The 21,884-nt window shown below is 42.6% G+C and overlaps 1 protein-coding gene across 1 annotated transcript in view; it reads right to left on the reverse strand.

The window, feature by feature from the left end:
• The window catches only part of KLHDC8A (kelch domain containing 8A), a 96,685-nt gene extending 76,425 nt beyond the window's left edge, over positions 1 to 20,260 (reverse strand). Inside the window, exon 1 of the mRNA XM_075333667.1 lies at positions 20,014 to 20,260. The gene's annotated coding sequence lies outside the window, so the exon portion shown is untranslated. The remainder of the gene's footprint in view (positions 1 to 20,013) is intronic.
• Positions 20,261 to 21,884: the final 1,624 nt, after the last annotated feature.

Consider the following 21,884-nt stretch of genomic DNA (forward strand, 5'->3'; position numbering starts at 1 on the left):
TGTTGTCAAGTAGGGAGGCAGAAGTAGGTTATACATCCTCGGGTACAGGGCAATGGGGTAGATTATATGCCCTGGTTTCCAATCTTTTCCTGTCATCTATTTACATTAGAATAAGAGTAAGGCCATATGCACACACTGAGTATTTGGTGAGTGTTTTTTCTACCTCCGTATTTGTAGCCAAAACCAGGAGTGGAACAATCAGAAGTATAATAGAAACCTTTGCACCTCTTCTGCATTTATCACCCACTCCTGTTTTTCTTACAAATACAGTGGTAAAAAACTCACCAAATACTCACCGTGTGCACGTGGCCTAAGAAGTTACTTTGTTAGAAAAGGTAGGGGGTTAAAAAAATGAATTCTGGTTTCTTGTCAGACCTGGTTTCTTTCCTCTGACCTAAAAAGGTCAGAGGAAAGTAAGTGATATGGAATAAGTTAGCCTACAATATAGTGGTGGGTATGTAGACACCTAGGCCAGCGATTTATTAAGACATTTTGTGACGCCCTGGCAAAACCAGGTAGTCACAGAAGTTGTACAAATCTATCTGGTACAAAACTCCATCCTTCTTGGCATACCAACACAAAACCCACACCCAGATACACCACACAACCAGTAAAGCCTAGTCCCCCCATGACAATAGGGACACACCAGTGAGCGGGATCAGGCGGATGGGAGCGCCCACCTAGGGGTCCTGAGGTGCCAGGGGAGGGAATACAACAGAACAGTACTGACAGTTGACAGTGGAGGAGTGTGGAAGAGCAGTGGAGTCAGGGGTTGGGGCCCTTGGACTACCAGACTACGTGGTAGATGGCAAGCAGGACCACAGGCGACGGAGATCTGGTCGCGGGAGACCTGGAGTGGACCGGGGCAGGGTTGTAGCCCGCCGGTGCTGACAACGGGAATCTGGTCCGGAGGCCATGCACAGTCGAGGTACCTGGACCCTAGGACGATGAAGGTTGCAAGCCTCTTGTTAATTGACCAGCCGGGGACAAGGTTTCAGGCCTTGTTCTATAGAAGCCCAGAGAGTGAAACGGAAGCCCAACACGGGGGATAGGGTGTCCGTCAGAACCCACAGAAATCCCAAGGGTCAGATTTCGCGGGCCACAGCTTCCAACATACACAGTCCAGGGAGTGGACTTCCCCGTTCCAAGAGGAGTTGTCCCAGTGAAGACACAAACACTGAGTGCAGGAGGAAGGGACTCCTGTTTGCTACACCCGGGTGTGGGACCCGAATTCACCCGCCGAAGGCGACCGGTCACTGGCAATTTGGTTTACCACTGGACTTTGTGTGCAATTCTTTGAACTGTGAGTACACCATTTAGCCCCGGTCCGACCCAGCACGTCACCTCCAGCAGCCATTGCTCCCGTACACCTGGGCTCCGGGACTACACCTCCCCTACCCATGGAGGGGATTCCATCTAGCTGCCCCACTCCATCAACCCCGGGCGCCCCATCACCAGGCAGCGGCGGTGCTACCAACTCTCACCGCAACCCACGGGTGGCGTCACCGACAAATCAATCCCCTGTAAATACTCCCTTCCTACGGTTGTGAGGACGGCCGGCCGTACGAGCCCAGGTCCGGCCACCACTGGAGCCGCAGTAACGAACCCAGATATGAGCAGCCTCTGCAGTAGCCTGGCCCCCGTCCGCAACAATTCATTGTGTCTTAATGAGCAATAAGATGCACTGAACTCATGAAGAGACGCATGTTACTTAATGAATTTGGCACATCTTATCAGTGGTGTGTGTTTACTTGAACCTCGCCAGAAATAGTATTTAACATTCATGGCGTAAGACTGGCTGCCAGCCGGCATGAATTTGGTGGTTTGGTGTAGCCACTAGTGATAAGCGGACTCACAGATAAACGGACTGGTGGATTCCGGCGATCTGTTTTTTAAAATCCGGTTCCAGGACGGATTCCGGTCCCCATATAAGTCTATGGGTACCAGAATCCAGCGATTAAAACTGGTGGTAGAAGGGATAGGGGGATGAGAGCAGGATCCCAGCTTCTGAATTTATTATAATATTTTTCTTTTTAGTCAAATTCACTAACCACAATGACCAATCAACAGGTCTCTCACGAGACTAGAGAAACAAGTCATCACAGTCTCATAATGAATGCTAGGATGCATTTCACAACATCCTTTGTGATATAAATCATTCAACTCTGATATGGGAGATTCATCATTTACATAACACAGACAGAGAATAACATTACGGTATATGAGACACACATTTTGTTATGAAATCATATTCAGTGTTATCCACTACAAACCGACCTTCATAGAAAAGGAAATTATAAAGATGGCACAATCATCTCTTATCATCCACATAGGGGAAATTAAATTAAAGGTTGTATTAAAGCAGCACTCTCATCAAAATATTTATCCTTTTCATATGTGGCGCCCCTGACCTGGTCAGGCACTACTGAGTACTGCAGCTATGCCAGAAGGCTGACCGGGGTGTGGACAAGCAGGCGCATAGTAACCAGGTCTCCCACATTGACCTTTGAAGGGACCCCTGGAGAATCCAGGAGGGGGCGTGGCCTCCATCTCCACTCAAGGGGTGTGGTAGAGAGCCTGGTTGCTAAGTTGCGGAGGCAGGCACAGAGGGGAGGAGGCAGTGAGCTAGTCAGTCAGTGAAGCTCAGGGAAAGAGAGCAGTCGCAAGAAGGAAACCTGGAGGCTGTCACTAGTCAGACACCGCAGATGCAGTGGTTACTGGCGGGGGAGAACGGCCACCTGGTAGTGCTGCCCAAAATCCACCTAAGGCCGGAGTGCAGAGAGGTGGCTGAGTACGGGGACTGCCAGGCGAGGACCAGGCCCGCACGGGGTTACAGGTCCCCAGAGCAGGGGCCCATTCAGTTTGCCTGCTCAACCTGCAGGTGGGGGTACTTCATACCCTCCACCAAAACACCACAGAGTCCGCAGCCACGTAGCAACGAGAGGGCCCATAGATCACAAGAGTCAAGCAGCCGGAGTGACCTGATCCAGGCTACAAGCAAATAGACCGAAAAAGGGGAGAACAGGCGGGAGCAACTTCCCTGGGTAACCCTGTAGGACTACAAGTCTGGGTCACCACAAAAACAAGAGGGCTAGGAAGGCGAATCAGTAGCCACCCCCTACGTCAGCCTGAAGGAGCCTGGTTCCCTACTTGGAGCATCACAGCATCACCCGGGTTACTCACCCCTGCCATCTGAAGTGAGTAAAAACCCTGAAAGACATTACTGCTGTGCGTGTGAGTTCTTCTGCGACCTGTGGTACCACCCACCTACACCGGGCCCTGGGGCCAGCCTCACTCTCGGGAGGCCACCACATCTAATTGCACCTAACATCAGCCCCAGGTGCCCCTGAAACTGCAGTGGCGGTCGCCCTGACCGCAATACCAAGAATGGCGTCACGAATCTCAAAGACGTCAACCTACCTGTGACCTGAAGGACCCAGGATGCGCCATCCCTGAAGACCCTGAGACGACCTGAAGGTAACGGGGCCACGGGGCGGCACACATATATTGCAATCATCATATTATATAGCACTGTGTACTTACAATTTCTCATTTTGCCCTTCTGCTCATTTAATTTTTCTGTTTTCCCTTAGGTGTATGCTATCACATGAAACTGACCACCTCAATCCTTGTAATCTCTATGTAGAAAGAGTTTTATTTATCTGTTTTCCCTGCATGTCATTAGTCAATGCCAAAGTAGTCCCTAGCAGATGGGAGGAGGGAGCAACACGGTCAAGAGTTGAGGAGGAGAATGATTGATGCAAGAGACTTCCTGTTTCTCCAGAGCAGAGAAAAGAGAAGAATTTACTGGGTAGAAAAACAAAATGAGCAATTGTAAGTACATAGTGCCATATAAAATGATGTTTGCAATATATTAAGAAGATAAAAACTTTGATAAGAGAGTTTATTTACAGTAAATTTGCAATGATTAATTATAAGGCTCTATTTTAATTTAATATTTGCTTTCAAAAGCAAAGTTGCGATATATGACACTGTATGATACCCATAAGTCCTAGATGGTATGCATTTATCTAAATGCTTTTGCATATGAAAGTGCAGCAGACCAAACTTTCTTATATAATGATAGAAAAGGCATGCCAACACCTATTGGTCTAACATATGCAAAACGTACACTATATCGGCAACCTGGGAACTTGAGTAATTGGTTTCCTTGAGAGATGCAATCTGTTAATAGCCTACCTATTGGCACTTACTGTAGATGATGGCAAGATACTGTATTTGAAGGTAGATTCATTGTGCCCTTTGCCTGGCATTGGATGAAAAGTTTAGGATGCTAGATCATAATAGGAAAGTATAGTGCAGACACTAATACATTGTTTTGCTTTATGCCATGCAATATGGCTAGAGTATATTCTGTATTGTAGAAGGTTGAGTTGTTAACCTTTGGACTATCACTTGGATATTTTGATTTTACAGGTTACAGAGAAAAGAAGTTACTCAAATAATCTCTGTGATGCGCCAGCAGTGCGCCACAACACTTTGCCAAAGCAGATGACAGAATGAGAACATGAGGAACAAGACATGGTTTATATATATTTGTCCCAGTTTGTCACGTTTTTCTATAGAGCACAATAAATGTATTCTCGAAATGTAAGTGATCCAATATATGAAATATATGGGGCCAAAACAAGCCTCTATTTCAGTAATAAGTCATTCAGTATGGAATAATCATTACATAAAACTTTTCACCAATACAGTTAAAAGAGAAATAATATCAGGCCGAGTGATATGTGTTTGGCACAATGATTATTCCTATTACCAAATCCCAAAACTGGGTAATGTGAACTTCTAGCCAGATTCCTACTCCACACTGATGAGGGGCAAATACCCCGAAACGGCTGTCTGTGGATGGATACCATGTTTGGCATAGGTGGTCTCCTTGACTGGAGACTGCCCTTCCCGTGGTTGTTCCTTCCCGGTGAAAGACCTGGCTAGTTTCCTGCCAGCGTTGAGAAACATGTGATGGTGTCTCCGCAGGCCTTCTTGCTTTGAATATTTCCCAGAGGGCATTGCTCTAGAATCACTGCGTTGAGAAACACGTGATGGTGTCTCCGCAGTGGTGGATGTTGATCTCCCTAAGGTCAACCATCCTTGCTCACATAGTCTTTTACTAGGCAATGTCCCACTAGCCAGATTCCTACTCCACACTGATGAGGGGCAAATACCCCGAAACGGCTGTCTGTGGATGGATACCATGTTTGGCATAGGTGGTCTCCTTGACTGGAGACTGCCCTTCCCGTGGTTGTTCCTTCCCGGTGAAAGACCTGGCTAGTTTCCTGCCAGCGTTGAGAAACATGTGATGGTGTCTCCGCAGGCCTTCTTGCTTTGAATATTTCCCAGGGGGCATTGCTCTAGAATCACTGCGTTGAGAAACACGTGATGGTGTCTCCGCAGTGGTGGATGTTGATCTTCCTAAGGTCAACCATCCTTGCTCACATAATCCTCTCCTATGTGATACTGCCTGCTGAGCTGTGTTTCTAATCATCTCCTGTGTGTGATACTGTCTCCAGAGCTGGGTATCTACTCCTCTCCTGTGTGATACTGTCTGCTGAGCCATGTATCTAATCCTATCCTGTGTGATACTGTCTGCTGAACTGTGTATCTAATCCTCTCCTGTGTGTGATACTGTCTTCAGAGCTGTGTTTCTAATCCTGTCCTGTGTGATACTCCAGCTGTCCTTTGTGACACTTTAGAGATTTCTAGTCACCAGCAAAATGGCTCCGCACTGTGATCCTAAATTTCATTTTCTGTTATCCCTTGGAAACACCCAGATTGGGAGGGGGAGGTGACATCACAACACAGGAGAGCAAATTCTGCCCACTTTTACTGCAGCTGTAATCCAGTCTAATTCCACAGCAGGATTTCAGCAGCTGCTCCCCCTAGTGTTTAAGAGTGGAAAATATCCAACTTTTTTTAATTTTTTTAGATATTTTGCTCAATTAAAAACAAATAATAATATCTAAATAAAACATTAAAACATTAATACTTTACATTTTTTCAGTTATTGACATTTTTTTTTTTGGACGACACCTTCCCTTTAAAAGACACATCTGCATGTTTTCTCCCTATCTGAAATGAAATCAGAATAAACCTTTCCTAGTTAGTTCATTTAGTTCAAACCAAAATTATTTATATTTGCCAAGTGCTGGAATGAGAGAGAGAGGATGTTTTAAAGCATTTTTCTTAATTTCTGCAAAGTCAAAAGTTTACATACATTTCATTAGTATTTGGTACCACTGCCCATAAACTATATGACTTGGGTCAAATGTTTTTTATATCCCTCCACAAGCTTCTCAAAATATTTGGTAGGAATTTGGGCCAATTTTTCCTAATAGGACTAGTGTAACTGAGCCACGTTTGTATGTCCACTTGCTCGCACCTCCCTTTTCACCTTTGCCCATACATTTTCAAAGATTGCAATCAGGGGATTGTGATAGCCACTCCAATACATTGACTTTGTTATCCTTTTGATCCAGGGAACTAGTCTGATTGCCGGATGTGGAGTCAGGAAGGAAATTTTTTCCCCATTGGAACTTGTTTGCCACATTGGGGTTTTTTGCCTTCCTCTGGATCAACATGTTAGGCTACGGGTTGAACTAGATGGACTTAGAGTCTCCCTTCAACCTTAAAACTATGATACTATGATACTATGATACTATGATGATCCTTAAGCCACTTTGTAACCAGTTTGGCAGTATGCTTTTGGTCGTTGTCCATTTGGAAGACGCATTTCCCATTTTAAGTTCCTGGCTGATGTCTTGAGATGTTGCTTCAGTATAGACACATAATCTTCTTTCCTCATGATGTCATCTGTTCTGTAAGGTGCACCAATCCCTCCAGAAGCAAAACAACCCCACAACATGATGCTGCCATGCCCATGTTTCAAAGTTGGGATGGTGATCTTAGGCTTCAAAGCTTCTCACTTTTCCACTAAATGATGGTCATTATGGCCAAACAGTTGAATTTTAGTTTCGTCAAACCACAGGACATGTCTCCAAAAATTAAGGTCTTTGTTCCTGTGTTCATTTGCAAACATTAATCTGTTTTTTTATGTTTCTTTTGGAGTAATGGCTTTTTCCTGGCAGAGTCGCCTTTCAGCCCATGTTGATACAGTACTCGTTTCACTGTGGAAAATGACACAATCTTACCAGCTTCTGCCAGCATCTTCATAAGGTCTTTTGCTTTTGTTCTTTGGTTGATAAGAACATGGCTGACGAAAGTGGGTTTATCTCTGGTACAGAAGCCGTCTCTTTCCTGAGTGGCATGATGACTGGACATTCCCATCTTGTTTGTACTTGTATAAAATTGTTTGTACAGATGAATGGGGCACCTTCAGGTATCTGAAAATTGCACCCAAGGATGAACAAAACTTGTGCAAGTCCACAATTCTCTTCCTGAGATCTTGGCTGATTTCCTTTGACTTTCCCATGATACTACACAAAGATGCAGTGTATCTCAGGTGTGCATTAAAATACATCCTCAAGTGTGTCTCTAATTAACTCAGATGTTGCCAAAAAACCTATCAGAAGTTTCTAATGACATGACATCGTCACATGGGCTGTCCTATTTTGTTTAAAGGCATAGTACTCTTACTGTATGTAAACTTTTGTCTTTGAAGAAAGTAATAAAAATGCCTTAAAACATTCTCTCTCATTATTCTGGCATTTGGCAAATATAAATAATTTTGGTTCCTAATTGACCAAAACAGCAAAGGTTTATTCTGAATTCTTGTCAGATAGTGAGAAAAACATGCATAAGTGTATTTTTACATAGTGTATGTAAACCTCTGGTTTCAATGGTACAAGTAAAGAAGCTGTTTTTGGCAGTCACACCAAATATTGATTTCATTTAAATGTCTCTTTTGTTCATTCACTTTGCATTTTCTCAATTGATAAAAAATATACACTATTAACACTTGTATTTTTGAAAGCATTCTTCATGTGCTGCCTTTTTCTGAAAACTTTTCCACAGGACTGTATATATACAGTATGACCTCCTCAACATTGAAATTTCAACACCAAAAACGAATAGTCATGGAATTTTAAAAATTGCAGGACTGAAAGACATGTTAACCTCTTCTCAACACATGATGTACTGGGTACGTCATGCATCGTGTCAGGTTAATTCCCGCTGCCTGCCGCGTGCAGTCGGCAGTGATCCTTGCACATGTCAGCTGATTTAAATAGCTGACGTGTGGCTATCAAGCACGAGTGGATCCGCTCTCCACTCGTGCCTGTTAAACCCTTGCATCTCGCTGTCAAAATGTGACAGCGAGATGAAATGGCACGCCGTGGTAATCATTCACTTACCTGGTGCCATCGGAAGTCACGTGATGTGATCACGTGGATCCGATGGCTGCCGTGGTAACACAGGGTCATGTGATGACTCCTGTAGCTATCATGAGTCACTTCCTCTTACACCCGGCAGACTGCAGTGTGTAATGGGAGAGCTTCTTTTCTGCAGATCTCAGCTGTGTACATGTGATCTGGAGAAATGAACAAGCGATCAGACTGCTGATACTTATAGTCCCCTAGGTGGACTAGTAAATAAAAAAGTAAAAAAAGTTTTAAAAAATGTAAAGAAATAAAAAAGCCTAAAAGTTCAAATCACTCCCATTCACCCCATTGAAAATTTAAGTGTTAAAAAAATAAAAAATATACAGATATTTGGAATCATCGCGTTCAGAAATGCCCAATCTATCAAAATGTAAAATCAATTAACCTGATTGGTAAATGGCGTAGCGTCAAAACAATTCCAAACGCCAAAACTATGTTTTTTGTTCTCCACATATTTTGTGCAAGATGCGATAACAGGCGATCAAAACGTAGCATCTGCGCAAAAATGGTACCATTAACCCCTTAACGACCGCGGGCCGTAAAATTACGTCCTAAATGACATAATGTTACTGCCCGCGGTCCTCCGGCGGCAGCATGCCGCGATCGGCACACATCTCAGCTGATTTTCACAGCTGAGATGTGTGCCTGCTAGGCACGAGCAGAATCGTTATCTGCTCGCGCCGATTAACCCCTTATATGGCGCTGTCAATACATGACAGCGCCATTATAAGCGCGATTGCGGTAATATTTTCCTTACCGCCCGATACCGGAAGTCACGTGACGCGATCACTTGACTCCCGATAGTTGTCATGGTAGCACAGGGTCATGTGATGACTCCTGTACTACACCTGACTTGGTTTCACTTTCGCTGTGCCCGGGGCACAGCAAAAGAGAAAGACAGCGTATCTGCTGTTTACAGCCATGCAGCTGTGATCAGCAGATACTGCAGAGCGATCGGAATGCTGATCGCAATAGCCCCCTAGGGGGACTAGTAAAATAAAAAAAAAAAGTTAAAAAATAAGTTTTAAAAAATTAAAAAAAAACAAAAAAACCTAAAAGTTCAAATCACCCCCCATTCGCCCCATTGAAAATTAAAGGGTTAAAAAAATAAAAAATATACACACATTTGGTATCGCCGCGTTCAGAAACGCCCGATCTATCAAAATATAAAATCAATTAATCTGATCAGTAAACGCCAAAACGACGTTTTTTTGTCGCTACAACTTTTGCGCAAAATGCAATAAGAGGCGATCAAAACGTAGCATCTGCGCAAAAATGGTACCGTTAAAAACGTCAGCTCGAGACGCAAAAAATAAGCCGTCATTGAGCCTAAGATCCCGAAAAATGAGAACGCTACGGGTCACGGAATATGGCGTAAAACGTGCGCCACTTTTTTCGGACAAACTTCCGATTTTTTTTAACCCCTTATATAAAAGTAAACCTATACATGTTTGGTGTCTACGAACTCGCACTGACCTGAGGCATCACACCCACACATCAGTTTTACCATATAGTGAACACAGTGAATAAAATATCTCAAAAACCATAGTGCTATCGCACTTTTTTTGCAATTTTTCAGCATTTGGAATTTTTTTGCCATTTTCTAGTACACAATATGGTAAAACTGATGGTTTCATTTAAAAGTACAGCTCGTTCCGCAAAAAATGAGCCCTCACATGACCATATTGACTGAAAAATAAAAAAGTTACGTCTCTCAGAAAAAGAATGGCGAAAAAAAAAAACGGAAAGCGAAAAATCGGCCGGTCGTGAAGGGGTTAAAAACGTCACCTCGAGATGCAAAAAATAACCCACCACTGAGCCATAGATCCCGAAAAATTAGAATGTTACGCATCGTGGAAAATGGCGCAAAAAATGTTTGGACAAACTTGTAAATTTTTTTTAACCCCTAGATAAAAGTAAACCTATCCCATCACATTGATATGTCAGTTTTACCATATAGTGAACACTGTGAATAAAATATCGCAAAAACAATCAGGCAGTTGCACATTTTTTTTGCAATTTTTTCACATTTGGAATTTTTTTGCCGTTTTCCAGTACACTATATGGTAATACTAATGGTTTCATTCAAAAGTACAATTCATCCCACAAAAAACAAGCCCTCATATGGCAAGATTGACAGAAAAGTAAAAAAGTTATGGCTCTCAGGAAAGGGGAGCAAAAAAAGCAAAACGGAAAAACGGAAAATCGCCCTGGGGTGAAAGGGTTAATAATCTGCAAATGAAAGAATAGAAGAAAACTTTTAAAATATTATTATTTAGTATAGAATATGAGCACCATATACAGAAAAACATGTACATAAACTACCGTACAGTATGTACATCTTGGCATGTTGTCAATGAGGTGAGGTTTTTTGCGGTTGTCTGACGAATGCTCTGGCGTGTTGAACTTTGGCACACAAATCATCAGGAACTACCAATCCCACATAGCTAGCTTTGCAATATCTGACCAATAATCCCACATCTGCTTTATGGGAGGAGCTGAAGGCCATGGTAGCATGTTTAGGTCAGCCAAGCGTCTCAAAGTAGTATGATTAACAAGTAGCCTGGTGTTTTGGTGTTGAAAAACCGCTCCTGGGACACTGAACAAATGGCCGGGATCTTGATGATTTGTGGTGCCTAAGTACATTCAATGTGAAAGAACACTACTTAGACAACTTTTATAACCTCATTGATAGAAGCTAAGGCATGTGTGTACTTCTGCATGTGGTGCTCATATTCAATACTGAAAAAATCAAAGTGTTTTTGAAATTGTTACTAATGAGATTCAGGAGGGGCTCTTCCTTCTGCCTCTGACTGATCCCTCTGCCTCTAGCTCCTTCCACCTCCCATCGTCATAGAATCTCATCAGTTAAAACTGTCATCACCTAGGCTATCAACCTTGATGATACATATCTCCCATCCTAACTATTCCCTGTGGTCCTCTTACAGAAATGTTAAGGGATAAGCTGCTTGTGGGACTTAGAGGTACCTATCTGAGAGAAGCACTGAAGGAATATCTATGCTACAATGTCAATATGAGCTTGCTCGAGGTCGAAGTGGAACCTAAAGTCCGAGGGCAAGAGGCTCCCCACTGTGGCAGATATGGTCTGAAGCCATGAAATGACTGCTTTGGGTTGCCAAATACTGAGCCAGGCTGTGCAATAGATGCGAGAAATCAGAGGGGACTACATAGTATAAGAAAACCCCCTGCAACTACAGTACCTCAGAACTAGATTCTGTACTCCTTTATGAGGAGAGACTAGAGCGGGGGTATCTCACACCCAGAGATAAGCAGTACCAGTCAAGCCACTCACCACACATGCGTTGAATTGAATGGTGAAGATGTGGAGGTAGGAGACGCATCAAGGAATTGCTTCTCTCGAGAAAAACAACAGCAAAAGTAACCATTAAAGTGATGTCTTGTGATGGGTAATAGGCATATCTTATGATTATTGTGATTGGTAATAGACATTTACACAGACAGAATAGCCATAAAAGCCTTTTCGCTCAGTCCCATGTGCCCCATTATGTGCAGAAATCTCATAATAATAACCAATTACAACCAAGGAGGAAAGAGTAAATTTGAACCTTTTGTAAAGCCTTGAATTAAACTCTTTATATCTAGGTGCAACAGAATTTCCAGCAGGCCTGTGCTGTTTATTGATGTATACGGTAGTTTATGTATATGGTACTTTTCACTTATTAGTTTATTTTTTTTTTTGTTTACTAGGTATGATTGTGTATTTTGCAACTTAAATATATTGTTAGATCTGGAAGGCTCAGAGAGGTGTCAGAAAAGCATAATCTGTAGTTTAATGTGCGTGTAACTTATAGCAAAATTTAAAGGGAATCTGTCACCAGGTTTTTGCCGCCTAATATGAGAACAGCATAATGTAGGGGCAGAGATGCTGATTGCAGTGGTGTTTCACTTACTGGGCTGCTTAGTGTAGTTTTCATAAAATCACTGTTTAATCAGCAGTAGATGATCATGAGAGGACTACTTGGTGTGCTGCAGGTACTCCAGTATAGTCATGAGTAGTGATGAGCGAGTATGCTTGTTACTACTCGGTACTCGCACGAGTATCACTGTACTCGGGCTACTCGGCGGGGACCGAGTAATCTCGCAATACTCGTGCTGTACTCGTGGTCGTCATGTTGGCGCTCTTTTTAGAGCCAGCCCTTATGCAGGGATTGGCTGGCAGACCACTGCAATGCCACAGCCCTGTTGTGGAATTGCAGTGATTGGCCGGCCCTCACAGCATGACCGTGCCTTTAGCCCGACACTTCCCCGCTCGGCTACGGCCCCTCCCGCACTCCACTCCGCGTGTATATATATATGCACGCTTACACACACACGCACGTTTTTTTTTTAAATTTACAGTTTTATGGTTTCTACATGCTGCCGGTGGTCATTTCAGAATAATACTCGGGTCTCCCATAGGATAACATTGGGCTCGTTGCTCGGGCCGAGTACACGAGTATCTTGGGATGCTCGGCCCGAGCCTCGAGCACCCGAGCTTTTTAGTACTCGCTCATCACTAGTCATGAGCTCTGTATAACTGCTAGAGAGGAACCTCAAGACCCACCTCTTCCAACAAGCCTACAACCTACAACAGCCCTCAGTCCAGTAGACCACTGCGCAACCAGCTCTGTCCTCACCTATTGTACCATCACCCATTCCCTGTAGACTGTGAGCCCTCGCGGGCAGGGTCCTCTCTCCTCCTGTACCAGTCTGTTATGTACTGTTAATGATTGTTGTACGTATACCCTTTCACTTGTAAAGCGCCATGGAATAAATGGCGCTATAATAATAAATAATAATAATAATAATAATCTGCAGCAGAGGAAACATTGATTTTATCAAAATGACAGCAAACTGCTCAGTAAATGACACATCGCTGGAATCAGGGCCTCTGTCTCTACATTATGCTGCTATCAGATGAGGTAGCAATAGCTTGGTGACCGATTCCCTTTAAGTTTCTTAGTATGGTGGTTGTTTTCTGTGTTTCCTATCAGACTCCCTTTGAAGTGAATGAGGTAGTGAGTGGCTGCGAGGGTTGTATGTTACTTTTTTGAACTGTGAAGGACTGATGGGGGTGTATATTAGGCAACTGTTTTTTGGGGGGTTTCTGTGCATTTTTGTTTAGATAAAGTGTGTTGTACGTAAGCTAAGACATGGACATATACAAACTTATACGATGGAGTGTCATGTTTTACTATGTCTTAGACCTTGAGGTATGTATGGAAACATTGTTATTTAAGATTTCATGCAGGATACAACTAAAAACAAAGAACCTAAGCTTGAATATTAGAAAACTGTTTTTTTATTTTTCTGTGCATTTTGGTTTGAAAAAAAAGGGTTTTGTTGCATTAACTAAAGGTGGCTTGACACGCTACGACATCGCTAAAGCGATGTCGTTGAGGTCACGGATTTTGTGACGCACATCCGGCCGCGTTAGGGATGTCGTTGTGTGTGACACCTATTAGTGATTTTGAATCATTGCAAAAAAGTTCAAAATCGCTAATCGGTGACATCCCCCCTAATCTCAATTATCGTTGCTGCTGCAGTAACAATGTTGTTCCTCGTTTATGCTGCAGCACACATCGTTCCGTGTGAGATCGCAGGAACGAGGAACCTCTCCTTACCTGCGTCCCACCATCAATGAGGAAGGAAGGAAGTGGGCGGGATGTTCGTCCCGCTCATCTCCGCCCCTCCACTTTGATTGGGCGGACGCTTAGTGACGTCGCTGTGACGTCATGGTGAAGCCGAACGCATCTCCCCCTTGAGGGAGGGATTGTTCGGCAGTCACGTCGCAGAGCAGGTATGTGCGTGTCACGCTGCCGTAGCGATAATATTCACTACGGCAGCGATCACCACATATCGTTACAACGACGGGGGCGGGTGCTATCGTGCTCGACATCGCTAGCAATTGCAATCGTCGTAGCGTGTAAAGCGGCCCTAAGACAAGAAAAAAAGGAATGGACAGATAACGGATGTACACAGAGAAATGTTGCGTGAACTATGTGCCTAGACCTTGAAGTTTTGACGGATAACACATTTTTATTTAAAATTTGATGCACGATACAACTACAAACAGTGAGCCTAAAGTTGATGTTCATTTTTCCTAAGGATAATGCTAGTACAAGTTAGTAACAGAGAGTAATAGAGATAGGTGATAATGCCGCGCCAAAGATCACTTCTGGAACCATAAGATTAACGTATCTTTATTGGCATAGGTCTACGCGTTTCAGGAGCACCGCTCCCTTCCTCAGGACCGTGAAGAACCAAGAGACATCAAATCAAATCAAATCTGATTTGATGTCTCTTGGTTCTTCACGGTCCTGAGGAAGGGAGCGGTGCTCCTGAAACGCGTAGACCTATGCCAATAAAGATACGTTAATCTTACGGTTCCAGAAGTGATCTTTGGCGCGGCATTATCACCTATCTCTATTACTCTCTGTTATCTGTCATCGGGTGGCTGCAGCCTGGATCAATACATTACATGCGATTAAAGGGGTTGTGACTTGCACAACTTTATCTGGTGAGTATTCACTCCCCCCTCCTCACCCCATATTATTGGGGTAATACCCTATCTGCGCTTCTTTTTCCACAGCTCTGTACATTAGTACAAGTTAGTAGGCTTTATAGGAAACGGAAGTAATGGACTAGGGACAAACTAAAGGAAATATAAATTATTTTGTGGGGTCCAGGAGAGTCAAGGCATTACCTATCCACTATGAATTTACTGGGCTCCTCAGGAAGGTATAACAGTGGAATATCATCCTGAAGTAATAGCCACACAGTTAAAGAATGAGTGAGTTTGGTGTAACAGGAAAGCTTAACATAAGGAGGATGTTATCCAGTTCCGGGATAGCTTTGACTTGGTGATTAAACATCAGTGCTGGTTTCATGGTTTGGCTGTTAAGATGGATCAACTTAAAATATGGAGTGTGTTATAGTCTACTGGGTTTCGTATTTTTTGTAGAGTATTAAGTGGCTTGTACCAGACCTGAGGAAAAATTATGCTAGCACTGATACAAGAATTCAGGATGTGAAAGAGCCTGCCCTATAGGCAAACCTTTGAGCTTGGGGAACAAGTGTGGGAAACTTGCTATATGATAGATGGAGGAAAAATGCACCTCAAGAAAGAGACCAAGGGGCCTGTAATCGAAGGTCTACCCAATGTTGAGTAAAACATGATATGTAGAAAAACAAAAAGCCAGCACTAAATGTGCACATCAGCACTAAAAATTCCAAACTGTACTTATAAATTTTTTTTTGAGATTTTTGGCAAAAAATTGCAATTTCTTGAGCTGCCTCGCCACGTCACGGCAAATCTCATTTGAGGCAGTCCTACACTAAAATATTTTTATAAAATGTGCCATACGGCCTCACATATGAATAGTAGAACTGCTCTTAGCAGCACTCACCTGGTCTATTTCAATCCCGTACCCATGACTGAGTCATGGCTGTGGGCGGGACAGGTCCAAGCAAATGCTGCATGAAGTAAATAGCCTGTGGACAAGGCCTGATGACTGATGTGAACAGTCACCAACCGCCAAAATCTAGACAGGTGGAATACATGCCAAATTGGGGTGCATAGCATGGTGGGGGTCAGCCACCGACCAATTCAATGAAGAAAAACAAAAAGCCAGCACTAAGAGTTTTCCCAACTAAATGCATAAATGATAAATAAGTTAAATTCCCTACTAGTACAGTCATGGCCAAAAGTTTTGAGAATGACACCAAAATTATATTTTCACATGATCTGTTGCCCTCTGGTTTTTAATTGTGTTTGTCTGATGTTTACATCACATACAGAAATATAACTGCAATCATATTATGAGTACCAAAAGGTTATATTGACAGTTAGAATGAGTTAATGCAGCAAGTCAATATTTGCAGTGTTGACCCTTCTTCTTCAGGACCTCTGCAATTCTCCCTGGCATGCTCTCAATCGACTTATCAAATCCTGACTGATAGCTGTCCATTCTTGCATAAGCAATGTTTGCATTTTGCCAGAATTTGTTGGTTTTTGTTTGTCCACCCGTCTCTTGATGATTGCCCACAAGTTCTCAATGGGATTAAGATCTGGGGAGTTTCCAGGCCATGGACCCAAAATCTCTACGTTTTGTTCTATGAGCCATTTAGTGATCACCTTTGCTTTATGGCAAGGTGCTCCATCATGCTGGAAAAGGCATTGTTGGGTGCCAAACTGCTCTTGGACAGTTGGGAGAAGTTGCTCTTGGAGGACATTCTGGTACCATTCTTTATTCATGGCTGTGTTTTTAGGCAAGACTGTGAGTGAGCCGATTCCCTTGGCTGAGAAGCAACCCCACACATGAATCGTTTCAGGATGCTTAACAGTTGGCATGAGACAAGACTGGTGGTAGCGCTCACTTCTTCTTCTCCTAATAAGCTGTTTTCCAGATGTCCCAAACAATCGAAAAGGGGATTCATCTGAGAAAATGACTTTACCCCAGTCCTCAGCAGTCCACTCCCTGTACCTTTTGCAGAATGTCAGTCAGTCCCTGATGTTTTTTCTGGAGAGAAGTGGCTTCTTTGCTGCCCTCCTTGAAACCAGGCCTTGCTCAAGCAGTCTCCGCCTCACAGTGCGTGCAGAAGCACTCACACCAGCCTGCTGCCATTGCTGAGCTAGCTTGGCACTGCTGGTAGTCCGATCCCACAGCTGAAACAGTTTTAAGATACGGTCCTGGCGTTTGCTGGTACTTCTTGGGAGCCCTGGAGCCTTTTTGGCAACAATGGAAGCTCTCTCCTTGAAGTTCTTGATGATGCGATAGATTGTTGACTGAGGTGCAATCTTTGTAGCTGCGATATTCTTCCCTGTTAGGCCATTTTTGTGCAGAGCAATGATGGCTGCACGTGTTTCTTTAAAGATAACCATGGTTAACTGAAGAGAAACAATGATACCAAGCACCAGCCTCCTTTTAAAGTGTCCAGTGGTGTCATTCTTACTTAATCATGACTGATTGATCGCCAGCCCTGTCCTCATCAACACCCACACCTGTGTTAATGGAACAATCACTAAAACAATGTTAGCTGCTCCTTTTAAGGCAGGAATGCAATGATATTGAAATGTGTTTTGGGGATTAAAGTTCATTTTCTTAGCCAATATTGACTTTGCAAGTAATTGCTGTTAAGCTGATCACTCTTTATGACATTCTGGAGTGTATGCAAATTCCCATTAGAAAAACTTAAGCAGTAGACTTTGTAAAAATTAATATTTGTAGCATTCTCAAAACTTTTGGCCATGACTGTACACGTCAGTTGTCCCGAGTCCTCTGATGGTCAGGTATCTGCTCTAGTTCCAGGTTTGGCAGTTTATTTTCCTTTCACTGTGCACAACCCAGGACAGTGATTCCTTTGTCACACAAGCCCAGTGGAGTGTGTGAGGTGGGCTAGTTGACTATTTCTGTGGCTAAGCTAGCATTGTTCTTCATATAATGCATAAAGAGAAGGGAGCTGGATCAGCTATTGAAAAAAGGCAGTCAGCCAGCCTCCATAACACAAAGTACTGGTCTCATGCCAACGCATAAAACAAACTACTGTGTCCTGCACAGGTTCAGAAGTGGAATTGGATTGTATATAGAGGAATCTGTCATAATTAAATCACATTTGTAAGATACATAATTTAAGGCCCACAGAGATTAGACCAACGTCAACCTAATCGGTAATATCAACTGGTTCAGCAGACAATCTAATGTGTACGTGAGTCCCAGAAGACGATTGTTGGGGGAGTTAAGGATATGGCATGTTCAATATTGGACTGTAGATCCTTTCGTTCTGTATAGATAAGCCGTCACCGGAATTGTAATGGTTCTCATAGAGAACACTGGAGCACTGGGCAGAACAAGCACTTGTGTATGGGGCAGTCAAGCAAAATAACTTCTGACCAAACCATTGTCCGGCCAACTGCTGTCTAATGTGAGTGGAGAGGGGCTTTAATTTTAAAAGGCCCATTTATATATTATATGGCTGGACAACCTATTTAAGGTGTCGTACTTGATGAATTCAAACAATCTATGGCTACAGACTCTTGAAATGTCTTTTTGGTACTGCTGTGATATTTTTAAGGATTTTTACATATCTAAATGAAATAATATAAAACAAATGATCACAGAGAATCACTTTGAGGCATCACAGTAGACTCAAAATGGCCAAATTATCAGAGCTGAGGTCACTTTTCTAAGAAGACATAATTGCCCATTATTCCATTTAAATGAAGAAATTGTTAGCTAATGATAATACACCTTAGCTACCAAAGCACTAGCGGAAACTGCGGCACTGTCATCTAATCATGTGGAATCTAATGTTCTAATGTTTGGAAGTACTTAGAGGAAAGAAGGAATGCAGTCGCAAACTTTAACTGGAAGTTTATACCAGCATCCTGTTTAGGCTGAGCCGATACTGGAACATGATGAAAACCATTCACATACTCATACTTCTTGCTTATGATGGGACTTTTGCCTAAATTACTTTTTTCTACTTATGCAAAATAAAACATATAGGTATATTAAGGAGATCTTCTTTGTGATCACTTTATGATTCTAGAGATAATAGTCACAAATCCTTCCTGATGAAATGCTTATTCCTTCCTTCTCCGCGTATTGATTTTGGCATTGTATAGAATTCGCTCTGATCAATAGCATTCTGGAAATGGAAGACTGACAAGCTGAGGGCAACTGGGTTAAGTTTAACGCGTTTCACGGCACTCAATCCAGAGAAGTGTAAAGAGATATATCTCCTATATCTGATTTTTTTTCTGGGTGCCATCTATACTACTCTCAAACCTGACGTTTTTCGCTTTTGTGGGCCTATAGGTGAAACTAGAAACTTCCATAACAATTTTTTTTTCAAAGTGACAATAACAGGAAGGGTTCATGAACATGTCACAGCCGCCACAACAAAGTGTAGGTGTTAATGGCATTCACTAACACGGAGATAGTGCTGCCAAGAACAGCTTGGGCTCCTCTAATCTGCTTTCATCCTACCGACTAAAACATCAAACCATGCGTAATCCTAGGTCTTTATTCAGGATAGCCTGCTGTCTAGATGTTATTACTGCCTTCTCCCTAACCACCTATTAAGGGGAACCATTCTATAGACCATTGCAAATTAAGTGTGTGGAAAAATTATAGGGTTCCCCCCCCCCCCCCAAGGAAAGTAGTCATTACGATGGCATTATAACTCACAGGTTTCTAGGTCTGGTGTAACTATACTGTACCATCTACAACGCTTTCAGTGGTTGTATAATACCATAATGTAATCTGTTTAATTAGCGTTATGTCATTTCTATATAAAGGAACATTGCTTTTTGAGAAATCCAGTGATGTTTTGCCCCAGATATCGGAGAACCGTAATATAGCTATGAGTCTAAAGGGAAGCTTGTAAAATCATTTGGCTGGATGTCGGAAAGCTAAAATTAAATTGTCTACTAATTAAATCGTTGGAGGGCACCATGACGGATTTGTATCCATGACACTGAAGGTGGCAGAACCAGCAAGATACAACATTAAGCACGATTCCAGTGATGCCCTTGCAAAATAGGATAGCCTTCGGCATAGCGGATGCACATCTAACTCAGATGCTGAGAACTGGGACCAGTAGGGGTTAATACAGAAACCACTGTACTCACTGTGTTCTCCAGTATGATCAGTTTCCTGGGTGCTGTCGCCAAGTTTGAGCCTAGAAAAGTCCAAATTCAGTGGCTTTCTCGTAGCTTGTCTCTCCCAATATTCTGTTCCTCTCCTCTCAATGCAAACATGCCTCCTCTCCCTCTCAGCATGCTTCCTGCCAGCCCCCTTATTCCTCACATGCATACAACATTGTGAAGTCTATGCTTTTTTTTTTCCTCCCTCCTCGCAGCCCTTAGGGAATGACACAAGCTGTGATTGAAGAATACTTCAGACAGGGAAAATGCCTAGAGAGAAGGGAATTGCATGAACGAATGGATAGTCAATTCCTTAAGCAAGCAAACCTGATTTATGATGGCGATATTTGGAACGATTTCTGTTACAAACAACAAACAATCCATTACAGTTACAGGACGAGACTGTATCACATGGATTGATTGTCCCAGAAAAATGATAATTAATAGTATGGATGGCAATGATTTCTTTGTATTGAGGAGGTGAAGCCACAAGTGGTATGTCGATACTTGTGTGGAACCTAGAGACTCCTTAACCCCTAGGATCGCCTTTACCTATATATTTAATCTATGGATTATTAACATAGGTAAATATACTGCTCAAAAAATAAAGGGAACACTTAAACAACAAACTGGTATTTTAGTGTTCCCTTTATTTTTTTGAGCAGTATATAGTTTGACCATTTTGTTACTGAAAAAGAAAACAACTATACAAAGACCACGACCGATTTTACCCCATATGGTGACTGCATAGTGATAGATACAAGTTCTGAAAAACATATTAAAAGATTACAGAGAGTTTTATGTAGTGATTTATAGACAATGTGCTTTCTGATGGAATCATTCAGTTTTCCCATCTTTTCTAACTGACCAAAATCGAAATAACAGCTTCTTCCAGCCACGACTCGTCTGCAGAGTTTACAATGAAGCCCAAGAAAAATAAAACATAAAATGAGCATATACCCTAAAGCAGGGGCAAACAACATATTCTGATCCAAGGGTCACATTGCAATAACTTAACCAATCCGAAGGGCTGCAAAAAATGTAAAGCGGTATTTACAAGAATACAGCAGCAGATCCATTGGCAGTACAATAATACATCATTAGAATTTTTAGTTGAGTATTTGAGAAGGATTTAGAGAGTTTCTGCTCAGTTTCTGATCCCAAAAAAAAATCAGTGCGAACACACCCAACTTACACTGAGTTTTTGGAGCAACTAAATTAAATCCTCCTCAAATCTCAGGATTTTTTAGTTTTAACATGAAGCATGTTATGCATTGCTACATGATCAGAACCACTGTCAGTACAAGAATACATCACCAAGCTTAGTTCAGTGATCAATTACAGTTCCAGGTCAGCCCAATGATAGACTTCTATCATGTGAACCTGCAACTCCCAGTATGTCCTTAACAATGATAAGGAGGTACTGGGAGTTATTTTTTCCAGCCATTATTAGACTGCAGACCTTAGGAGAACCACAGTACTGATGAGATGTAATCAGTATGACAAATAACCATTTACATCCACTTCCCGACATGGTGCCCTTAAAAATAACAGTACCATTATACTGCCCGATACATAAAGGTATCTCCTATGCAGTTCCCCTGAATAAATAATTGTACGTCACTGTGCTCCCTTTAAAATATCCCCCACATTGCTCCTCTCTACAATATCCCCCCACACTGCTCCTCTCTATAATGTCCACCCACACTGCCCTCTCAACAATATCCCCTCACACTGCCCCTTTCCATAATATTACCCCACAATGCCCCTCTCTATAATATCCACCCACACTGCCCTCTCAACAATATCCCCTCCACACTGCCCTTTCCATAATATTCCCCCATTGCCTCTTACAC

This window comes from Anomaloglossus baeobatrachus, chromosome 2, assembly GCF_048569485.1.
Source record: "Anomaloglossus baeobatrachus isolate aAnoBae1 chromosome 2, aAnoBae1.hap1, whole genome shotgun sequence".
Taxonomy (NCBI): domain Eukaryota; kingdom Metazoa; phylum Chordata; class Amphibia; order Anura; family Aromobatidae; genus Anomaloglossus; species Anomaloglossus baeobatrachus.